General features: G+C 41.9%; 1 long non-coding RNA gene across 1 annotated transcript; it reads left to right on the forward strand.

The window, feature by feature from the left end:
* Positions 1-2,112: 2,112 nt before the first annotated feature.
* On the forward strand, positions 2,113-10,178 carry LOC127676272 (uncharacterized). The gene is made up of 3 exons (XR_007975819.1): positions 2,113-2,389; positions 9,033-9,147; positions 10,133-10,178. It is a non-coding gene; the product is annotated as an uncharacterized LOC127676272 (long non-coding RNA).
* Positions 10,179-11,940: the final 1,762 nt, after the last annotated feature.

Raw genomic sequence — 11,940 nt, forward strand, 5'->3', positions numbered from 1 at the left:
TCAACCCATGATCATATAATGTTATTGTTAAAGGAATTTTTGAAGATGTGATTAAAAATAATAATGACTTGACATTGAGATAATCAAAAGAGAGGCCATGTGATTGGGCTCAATCTCATTACATTCCTCTAAAAGCAGAGTGTTCTTTATGGCTGGTGACAGATGGAGAGAGGTCAGAGAAATTTGAAACTTGGGACTGATTTAGAGTGCCCTTGCTGACTTTGAAGATGATGAGCTGCAAAGAAGGCCTTGAGAGAAGGCTTTTCATGCTGAGTGTGAGCTCTGATCAACAGTCAACAAGGCTTCTGCCCTATAGTTGCATGAAAAAGTTCACTCACTGTCTACAACCAGAAACAATTTAGAAGTGGCTTTCTCCCCAGCCCTCCCACACTGGCACTGGGTTTCAGATCTTAAGTCGAGAACCCACTCATCTGTATGGACTTCTGACCCACAGAACCATAAGATGATACAGGGTGCTCTTTTAAACCCTTTTTCTTCTAGTAATTCTTTGGCTAAAATTAGCAAACTAATATAGCCCATTGAAGTGTCAGCTATGAACTCCTTAAGTGTTTCATAACTAGGAACTCTGGAAGTGGATGATTCCAAACATGAAAATAAATGAGTGTATGTGAGGTATCTATCTAGTGGTAGAGGAAAATGACTTGGCTTAGAGGATATGGTTAGCACGCCTTTCTGACAGTTTCAGGAGAGATGTGATGCCTCCTATACATACAAAAAAAAGGCAAGGGACTTTTTTAAAAAAAAGTTATGATCACTGTTGAGGTTTTAAAAGATCATCTTTACCCTTTTCTTCTTGCTTTATGTTTTAAGTTTTAGGAATTCTCCATGCTCAATTTGAAACATGTGCAAAAATTCACAAGATGTAAAGGGTTTTGTTAAGAGGCATACACAATTCTCATATGCAAATGGGACTGCATATGAAAAAAATGCAGAAAGAGGTCAATAAAAAAATTGTACTGAGCTACCTAATGACCCTCTAAGTGACAAAACACTACACTAGAAGCTGAGTAAACTTAATCTGAAATTCATATTTTAATAGAGGCATCTGAACAAGTTGACAACCAATACGGAAATTAAACATGCACTGTGGGCTGAAGTTACCTTGGCCAACAGCCATTCTGCTAAAATTCAAGAACATTTAGAAAGCAGCTGTGATAGTATAGGATGGTATATTCATTCACAATGTAAGTGAGTCTGTCTTCAGGCAAGAACAACAATACTATTATCTTTGTGGTCTGAGGCAATACTATAAGGGGAAAGAGAAGAAGGTAGAGAGAAGAGAAGAGATCATGGGTTAGGAATCTTGAAAACATGGCCATGAGGGCTGGCCAGGTGGAGTAAGAGCAGCCTAGATGAATATGACAAATCATACTGTGGGATTATTGGCAGGGAGGTCAACATAACAGCAGAGAGGGTAGATATCTGCCCTGCTCTAGTGCTCACTAAGCCTTTTTATTAATATGAAATTTTTAGGTCTCTCATCTAGGAATTGAATGATCAAAGAAGCTGTAGAAACCTTCAGCTGAGGAGCCCCGGGGACTACAGTCACGGAGAACCACTTGAGTAGTGGCTCTGAGGCTCCTGACACCTCATAAACTGCCACATAGCAGTCTGTGGATTAGAGGGGGAAATCAGTGCTGCTGGTCAACCTAATACACATCCTCACCCATGGGATTTGCTGTTCCCAAAGTTCTGTTGGCCGCCACCATGGCCCCACATACCCAAACCCACTGGCAGGTTCCTTGAGTCAGCCCTCACTTACCATCCTACTCACAATCCACAGTTCTGTGTTAGGAGGTTTGGCGGCAGCTCTGGCCACAACCACTACACAGGGTAAAGTTAGCATGCAGGCAAGGACTCCTGTGAAGCTCATAGCTGGTGGTGGCATCCTGAAGAACCAGATGTGGGCATGCTCTCCATCCTGAAAGGCTCCAGGACAAATGGGAGTGCTCCTCTTTGTAAATCTGTGGGATGAGAGCATAATTTTACTGGGTGAGCAATGGGGGGTGAGCAATGGGGAAATCATGTGGCCTCACACCTGTACCTAAACCCCAAGCCACCCCACCTGCTGTGGTCCCTCCCTCCCATGCTGCTACAGAGCTCCCAGCACTCAAGTGGATTCTCCCTAAGTTTTATTTTGTGCTTTGACCCCAAACTCTGATAAAAGTAAGGCAAATTTCATTATGTTTTAGGTCCATTTTATACTTAAACACTCTCAGTAGATTTTCTAGGATGCTTTTGCAGTGCTTAAGCAGGCCTTGAGAGACTACCAGAAGAATGTTTCATTGTATTCTTTTCCCAGCCCACAGGAGTAGCCTTCCTGCCAAGAATAAACAAGTCCTAACTCTGCAGACTCCTACACAACTAGGTAGGAATCTATTACTGAGCTGCGCTTTCAGCTTCACTAAAATTATGTCAAAGAACAGGAACAAGTGTAGAGCGAGGGGGGGAAGACACCTGTTCTCTCAGAAGCCAGGATCCCCAGCAAGCTGCCTCAGGCACAGCTAGGGAAGATGGAGCAGGTTGCAGTCTATGGGCACCAGCGTTCCATTCCTGTGCACAGCCAGTCAACAGTTCCTCACACATAAACACAAACAACAACACCCCCCAGAGAAAAAAGAAAAAAATATCATCTTAACAAGGAATGAACACTAATCTCAATATGAACAGAAGAGTCCAGAGTAGCTACAACTGAGCTGGAACCTCCAGAGATGACACAGACCAAGGGTAAATCTGAGGAGAGAGAGGCCCTAAGAGCTACCTGGATAAGGTCACATTGACATTGGCAACCCCACTGCCAGGCTGGAAAGCAGCAGGGCACAAAGACTGGAAAGGACCGGTCCTTGCAGGCTTCAGCATGTGCACCAGGCTCTCCTTCCTGCCCTTCCTGACTGAGGTAGGAAAGTTCCCAGGCATCCCAGGGTTGTTCATAGCTCCCTTTCATGTTTTGGCTGAGGTCAAAGTTCCTGGACCCTGTGATCTGCACCCAAGGCAAAGTTGTCCCAGGGCGATCCTTCAGGAACTGAGGTAGCTGAAGTCAATAATAGGTCTCAAGCCCCTGTTCTGAGTCCACTTGGTTTCTCAGTCATTATCCTGCGAGTCAGGGGAAGATCAGAGAATGGTCTAAGGTGGTGCTAAGCTTCCAGAGCCACTCTAGCTCTGAACTCTCTGAGAACTCTCTGAAGTTACTCCCTCTACCCCTGTGCCCCAATTCTTGGTTTCACTGGCCTCAAGAGAGCTTTCAGCCCAGGAGTGGGGATCGGCCAGGCACAGGCAGAGAGGAGGCCCTCTTCTTTGCTTCTTAGCCCTAAGCAGGCTAAACTATTAGTTAGACAAAAGGGGCTTCTTAATGGTTTGGGGTGATAGAGATCGGCGGGTATAAAAAACAATCAATTCTGAGACTGCATACCTCAAATCCAATGCAATCTATTCTTTTGGGGGGAGGGGTTTAGAAAATTTTAGATTACTTTAATCCCTGCCAGGACTAAATTCAAGTCATCAGACTTGGTGACAAATGCCTAATTTACCAGCTGAACCATCTTGTCAGCTCCTCCAACAGTTTTGAAATTTAACAATAATACAGAAATGATTAAAAAATTCAATTTTCCCTCCTAGCCCCTGCTCCCACAATGATGACTTTGAAACTAATCATTTATTAATAGATTCCTAGGCTGTAAGCTTTAGTTCATTTCCTTACTAACTCATAACTTATGTAACCCAATGAAACTATTCTCTCTACCACACAGTTACTTACCGGTCCTCAGCTTCGTGTGTCCAAGCCTGGTGCTAACCTTCTTTATTCTATCCTGAGTTCAGCCACCTGCTGGCTATGTACATCTCCTCAAGCTCTGCTCAGATCTCATGCTTTGGGCCTCCACAGTGTTCCCTGGCGAATCTCCCTTTATCCTGAATTCATCTACCTGCTGGTTCGTTACAGCTCCTTCAGTTCCTGAGTGCTTCTTCATTACTGTCTTCCTTCAGCATCTCTCCCAGTGTTTCTCTCGAATCTCTCTTAATTGTCTCACTATTTCCCAGAATCCTCTCTTCTCCTGCCTGTGCCCCACCTCCAATTTCCTACCTCAGCTCATTGGCCATAGGCTTTTTTATTGTCAGGTGATGCTTATAAGAGATTTTCTCTATACAGAAGAACCTTACTTGGAACTCAAATAAAAATGGAAAAAACAAAAGAAATTCTTCAAGAAAAAAGTGTTTTATGACTAGCAAGGCTTGGCAGGAAAAGGTATTTCAAAGCAGGCCAGAGTAACTGTGTTTGGCCCTGGAATCCCACAAGGTAGCTGGATGGAACAGACTCCTACGACTTGACATCTTAATTCCTCATGTGTGCCTCTCCCATCCCACATGCTACAAACAAATAAACTACGTTATATTAAATAATTGTGTGTGTGTGTGTGTGTGTATTTGTTTTGAAACAGGGTCTCACTGTGTAGCCCTGAGTAGTTTAAGCTTCAGTATGTGAACTTGACTGACATGAGATCTACCTGACTCTTTCTCCTGAATGCTTCAATTAAAGGTGTGCACCAGCAAATACACAAACAACAACAAAACCCAAAGAAATTTAAATTGTGTGTGTGTGTGTGTGTGTGTGTGTGTGAGAGAGAGAGAGAGAGAGAGAGAGAGAGAGAGAGAGAGAGAGAATCACATTTAAAGAAGACTAGTCCCTTTGAGGTGGGTATAGTAGAAGCTGAAGGAAGGAAAGGATAATGGGGAAGGAATGCATTGATAGTTTAATTTTTAAAATATACTGTCAACCTTAAAAAATGTAACAAGAATCGACTGGATGTGGCCCTGTCCCTGCTTTGTACTCAATATTATATGCACAGCAGATAAACATATTGAATGAGCTATACACTTACATAACCTTGGCTATTTACTGAAATAAACTTCATCCAGCATTACATCTCAAATAAGTCATTTTCCTATCCTCTTTCTTTTCTAGTTACACTGCTTCTCATCTTTTGCTGTAGTAACACTTTTATTGGGCTGGAAAGATAATTCACTGGCTAAAAGGGCTTACTAATCTACCATGACAACTAGAATTCTGATTCTAGCACCAGGTAACAAGCTGGGTATCTTGGAAATGCCTGGAACTCCAGCTCTGAGGGATCTCATATTACTTTCTGGCCTCTCAGTACACACACACACTCACACCCACACACACCCCCACACAACAATTTTATAGTAATATTTTGGCTATTAAACTCTGACCAAAATCATTAGATAAGTCATATTTTTATATTGTATAGTAGTTGTGTTTTACATTCTTGCACTCACAAGTGTTTCAGCTATACTACACACATTTTTAGGTGCTATAGGGTGAGACCTTGTAGAAAAAAAAGAAAATAAAATTAAAGATTTTAAATTAAAGTACAAGGAAAGACAATAAATATATAAAAATACCATTATGAAATAATTCTTTGACCCTTACTTTTGTGGAAATCTATGGTTTGCTGGAAGATGTTTGTAGTCATAGGCACTTCTCCACAAGATGCTTACTAGTTACAAATAGAAAAGTTGTTACTTTGCTAGGAGCAACCTGAGAGTCAGCATTTCAAAATAGATAAGGTTAATGTCACCACCAACAGAAAAATTCATTATCATGCACCTTCTGACATGAGACCTAATATTTCTATAAAAATTCATAGTTTGAATCTAATCATGAGGAAGAATTAGGGACATCTAAACTGAGTACATTTTATTGGTTCCCTGCTGTTTGAAACTGTAAACGTGACAAAAGCAATGCACGACTCAGGACTCCTGTGCATAGACATTGCTGAGATAACTGTGGGAGAACGGGTATGGATAGCAAAGCACTCAGGGGTAAAGGCTGTCATGACTTCCTTAGTTCTGAGTGGCCCTCAGAATGAGAGAGATAGGAGAACGCAGGGGTGGATGGACGGAGCAGACAGGGAGCTAGAAGTACAGACTTTAGGCAAGTAGTGTCAGCAGAGATCCACAAGTAAAAGGCGCCAGGGGACTGCACTGATCCTCGCTGGAGCACAGCAGAGGAGAAGATGAAGGAAAGCTTGCTGCAGAGACTAACCTTCTCACTCTGGTGTAAGAAAGCTGTCCAGGCAGGGTGTTTACCGCTTCTATAGGGGGTATGTTGTGGTTGAGATGTTAGGAAAATATGAATTTCCAAAACTTCACAATACCCTCATCTACAGCCGAATTTGGTAGAAAACCTTTAAATCCCAAGTACATTGTAAGAGTACTTGAAACTACCAAATTCTCTAAATCTTTACATTAGATATTATTTATTCATTCAAAACTCCATTATTTACTACATTTATTTTTAGGTAGATTTGAAGCATATAGAAACTTGTGGTTTGATGACACACACATCCTCCCTTGAAGGAGGCATAATTTAGCAGAAATTAATATAGCAGAAAAGGTGCTATTGGCATCACATATACCTCAAAATAAGTATTTAATCAGTGGTAGATTACTTTCTTAAAACTAGTTCATACCTCCTAACCAAGAATCAGATACAGCTATTTTCAACCCATTTCAACCCATTATCAACCCATTTTCCATTTCTGTTGTGGTTTCTTTCTGTGAATATTGTATATTGAGGGGGAATAAGCTGTATTTGGACTTTTGGATTTTTTTCCAATAATCATTATTGGAGGTTCATTTAGTAATCAATTTACTACATATTATTTATAGGTATGCTCATACCTACATAGAAGGACTTATGGCAGCCTCCAGTTTGAAAATATTGCCAATAACAGTTGTTAAAATAATCTGTGTATATGAAAAAAAATTAGTTTATTTTTTAAATGATGTTCCACTGAGTATAGGGACCAATAGAAAGTCTATGTATTTCATTTACACATTTCAAAAGGACTAATAAATCTGGAGAAAATATCTTAAAATGGACAGTGATAACTGTGAAATCATCACTCTCAGGATTGATTTCAACCCATCTATCTGTGGCATGCATGGTTATATAAGAGGAACATTTTCTTCGAATCACCATGGACGTGTGTTCTTTGTACTTGTTATTTAGATTACTAACTTAAGTTGTGTCCACCCTTTCTAAAGCACTGTCTCACAAGATACCTCAGATAACCCTCCTTCTAGCTTTGCACTGTTACTCTGTAACAGTTTCCTCTGAGACTGAAGCTTTCTAGTCCACAGGAACTCTCTTTTTCAGCAGGAAGAGAAACAACTCCAACTAGCATCAAGAGTCCCTGAAAGTAACCAGATTTTCTAGACTCTTTCTTCCAAAGAATAAACAAGGCAAGCCGCTGTGTGAATCACTCTCAAACAAGCCAAGCTGCAAAGACTCAAAACCCAACCCAGCTATGTGAAATAGATGTGGATCAACTGCGTCCCTTGGGAAGCGCTCTCTGTACAGTATGTTGAGCTGCCTGAAAGGAGTGTTTCAGGTTCCCAAAATTTTCATGCTCTTGCCAGTCCTGGGGTGGGCTTTGATGGTGCAACTGTTTTTGAATCATTTGTTCTCCTGTGAGTAAGCTCTCACCAGTATTTCTGTAAATAACTCCAATAAAACTCACTGTTTTATTAACTGTACTTGTGTGGTATACATACTTTGGTCTGTTTTGGGCTCACTATCTGGGGTAAGAAGCAGAAGTTTTGTAATACAACTATTTACTGAGTTTATGTAAAAGTTTATCAAACATTAACATGTAAGGCTTATGCTCTAAAATCGAGAATTGACAAATGGGACCTCATAGAACTACAAAGTTTCTGTAAGGCAAAGGTCACTGTCAAAAGGACAAAATGTCAACCAACAGATTGGGAAAGGATCTTCACCAACCCTCAATCCCACAGAGAGCTAATATCTAATATATACAAAGAACTCAAGAAGGTAGAACCCAGAGAACCAAATAACCCAATTAAAAAGTGGGGTACGGAGCTAAACAAAGAATTTTCACATGAAGAACTTCCGAGAGCTGAGAAACACCTTAAGAAATGTTCAACATCATTAATCATTAGGGAAATGCAAATCAAAACAACCCTGAGATTTCACCTCACACCAGTCAGAATGGCTAGGGTCAAAAACTCAGGAGACAGCAGGTGTTGGAGGATGTGGAAAAAGAGGAACACTCCTCCACTGCTGGTGGGATTGCAAGATGGTGCAACCACTTTGGAAATCAGTCTGGCGGTTCCTCAGAAAACTGGGCATGACACTTCCTGAGGACCCTGTTATATACCCTGGGCATATATCCAGAGGATTCTTCAGCATGCAATAAGGACAGGACACATGCTTCACTATGTTCATAGCAGCCCTATTTGTAGTAGCCAGAAGCTGGAAAGAACCTAGGTGTTCTTCAATGGAGGAATGGATACAAAAAAATATATATTTGCACAATGGAGTACTATTCAGCCATTAGAAATGATGAATTCATGAAATTCTTAGACAAATGGATGGAGCTGGAGAACATCATACTAAGTGAGGTAACCCAGTCTCAAAAGATCAGTCATAGTATGCACTCACTGATAAGTGGATATTACCCTAGAAACTTTGAATACCCAAGACATAATCCACAAATTAAATGATGTCCAAAAAGAATGGAGGAGTGGCCCCTGGTTCTAGAAAGACTCAGTGCAAGAATATAGGGGAATTCCAAAACAGGGAAGTGGGAAGGGGTGGATGGAGGAACAGGGGGAGGGAAGAGGGCTTATGGGACTTGCGGGGTGTGGGGACCCCGAAAAGGGGAAATCATTTGAAATGGAAATAAAAATATATCAATAAAAAAAGAAAGAAAATGTTAAACATCATCAATCACTAGGGAAATGCAAATCAAAACTTTCCTTCATTTTTAAACATTGTTTATATTATTGTTTTTTGTTTGTTTTGATTTTCGTGTGTACGTGTGTGTGTATGTGTGTGTTATTCTTAAAAATGGAGAATATAAATCTGCGTGGGTAGAGAGGTAGAGAGAATATGTGAGGAGTGTTCTCCATTTTACCTTTATAATCTCCATTTTCCTATGCATCACCTCTGTCTCCTCTCTATCTAGAGGCAGTTAGTCCTTTGTCCTCCATGGAAAAGTTTCTGGGAACCTGATGTCAAATGTCACCTGTGCATACTTCCCTGAGAAGTGGAATCTGGCTGCAGTGCAACACCAAGAGAAGGTATTTTATGAAACTTGCTAGGAGAGTTACCAGAATTAGGAGCTACTCATTTGGAGGCTTCTATGAGACATTTCTGGATATTCCTCCAGGCCTCCAGGCCTCCAGGCCTCCAGGCCACTGAGAGAGACAAGTAGCTGTCTGGACCTGCTGACAGTGAAGGCCTCTCTCTGCCTTGCCCAGTGACAATCTTCTAGTGTAAGAATGAGGCTCTTTCCTGAAAGGCTCTCTGCTGAAATCCAGAAGACCCAGTTATGGGGCAGTGCATGAGACAGCTTGCCTCTTGCTCAGCTTCCAGAAGATGCTCATGGCCACTGGATTATATCTGAGAAGAAAGGAGGCACAGGACAAGGAAAGCACTGTAGGGATACTCGTCTGATTTGCAGTCTTTAGGGGAGGAGTAGTGCTGAGTATTCAGACTATGCTAGAATCCTACAAAGGTGCTGTGCGGCTGAACTATGTAAGGCTTGTCTGGGTGTGTGTTGGAGCTCGCTCCATCCACCTATTGTGTGCATTTATGTATCTATGTGAGAAGTGTGTGATGCCTGCTTGCTGGAGCTTTGCTCTAACCAATCTATGTGTGAATGTCTGTCTGTCTGTGTATAGGTCTGTATGCATGAATGTATGTGTGTTTGTATGCATGTGTGTTTGTGTATATGAAGTTACTGGACTCTGTCTTTTGTTTCATCCACTCAGTGTGTCTGTGTGTGTGTGTGTGAGAGAGAGAGAAAGAGAGAGAGAGAGAGAGAGAGAGAGAGAGAGAGAGAGAGACAGAGACAGAGACAGAGACAGAGAGACAGAGAGACAGAGAGACAGAGAGACAGAAAGAATTTTCTCTTTCCTTATCTTTCTTTCAGGGCCCCTTGCTAAAAAGAGTTCATAGTTTTTCCACTACCTTCAGGGAGTGCCAGCCCCATTAATGTAAGCTTTGTTTTCTCATAAAAAACTCTGTGGAGTAATTTCTCTAATTCCTGGCTGCCTTTACCAGCAGCATCTGTAGGTATCTGGATCCTCCCTTGTCAGCAGCTCTAAGCACTGACTTGAAATGGCTGCCTGCCTCAGTTTGCCTACCATATGGATGCCCAAGCTGGCCTGTGGCAAGTAAGTACACTAATTTCTTAATGGTGCTCTCAATATTAGTTCCTATTAGAGTAGATAACAGAAGAGATATCAGAGTTAACTCTTATGTTTCTTTAATGTGATAGATGTTGCTTGTATTTTTCTAAATTTAGAAAAGAGTCTGATGATTGTAAAATGTAAATTATTGATTTTCATTCATGATTTTTTTAACTTTTGCAATTTACTTATGATTCATAAAGTGTCTGATTTCAACACTAATGTCCAAATGACAAAAGAAAAAAGTAAAAGTTAGGTGCAGAAGAACAGTTTGTGTCATAGATGTTGGAATGGAAGTACAAGCAGAACCCCTTGAGTGGGAAGACAAGAGTGGCTTTATCTCTTAGTGGCCCGCATGGTAGGCACAGGCTCAGCACCATGACAGGTATGAGTGAAGCTTCCTAAGAACTGTTGACTGGGTGGGGTGGTGGTCCATGCCTTTAATCCCAGTACTCAGGAGGCAAAGACAGGCATATCTCTGTCAGTTTTAAGCCACTGTGGTCTCCCCAGTGAGTTCCAGAACAGCCAGGCATGTTTCTCAGTAACTAGAAAGCAGGAGTGTAACTTTAATTTTTTAAAAACCTATTTTTAATGATGGTTCTTAAATGCTTTAACCTTCCTTTAACCCCATCACCTACCAGAGGTGGTGGGAAGGAAACAATATTGGGGACATGGACCTGATTAGACATAGTTCTTTGGAGTACCTCCCATCTGTGTTGTCTGAAAATCAGCAGTTCAGTTCACAGGTCAGCAGCAGTAGCTCAATCCACTCCCAAACACCTCATAGATACATCAGCAGTCCAGTTTGGTAGAGACGTGATAGCAAATATGAACCAGTGTCGGCAGCACTACCTTGCAGAGTCAGCCATGCCTCAGCCTCAGCTTGTGTCAGCAGGAGGGACCCTGAGGTAAGCCAGGGAAGGTCTCTGCTGTGCCTCTCTCAGGGAATCGAAGATCAGCAAAGATGCAAGACCTACAGGCATCGCGCATCTAGCTCTGTAAGCAAACCAAGGGCAGCCTCCTCACACGTCATTCATGTGTCTTGTCTCAGCGTGTGTCTCACCTCAGCGTGTGTCTGACTCAGCTGAAATCAGGCTGCTGCTCAGCCCAAGTCCACCGAAGCAGCAAGAAACTGCAGCTCGCCCCCAGAAGTCCCTTGGTGCATTTCCCTCCATGGAATCCCAACAAGTGCAGCTCAGTTACACAGTGTAAAGCAGACTAACGTGTGCTTGTCTTTAGCAGAGAATCCTTTGACCTGTGTCTGCTTTAGCTTAATGTCGCTTCACGAGGGAGCCTTAGTCTTTCCCCTGTGTCCACTCCAGGAAAACACTTCTTCATGCCTTTGCCCCAGCAAAACGCCATCCAATACAATGGACTTTCCAGGGAACCCTTAATTTTCCACTTCAGAGGAGCCAAGGACTGCAATTTGAAACTCCTATGACACATGTATTTCAGTGCAGCTAGCCCGGACTGACTTCATGACTCCCTGCAACTGTGCACAGCATGCATATCAAAACCTGCCTTAGCCCAGAGAGACTACGCAGTCCTTCTTAAAATTATTGAGGTCACTACCTTTGCATGCTGGCACATGCCTCTAATCCCAGCACTTGGGAGACTGAGGCAGGCAGATCTCTGAGTTTAAGATCAATAAAGTGAATTCAAGCATATCCTTAGGTACCC

This window comes from Apodemus sylvaticus, chromosome 1, assembly GCF_947179515.1.
Source record: "Apodemus sylvaticus chromosome 1, mApoSyl1.1, whole genome shotgun sequence".
In the NCBI taxonomy this organism is placed as follows: Eukaryota; Metazoa; Chordata; class Mammalia; order Rodentia; family Muridae; genus Apodemus; species Apodemus sylvaticus.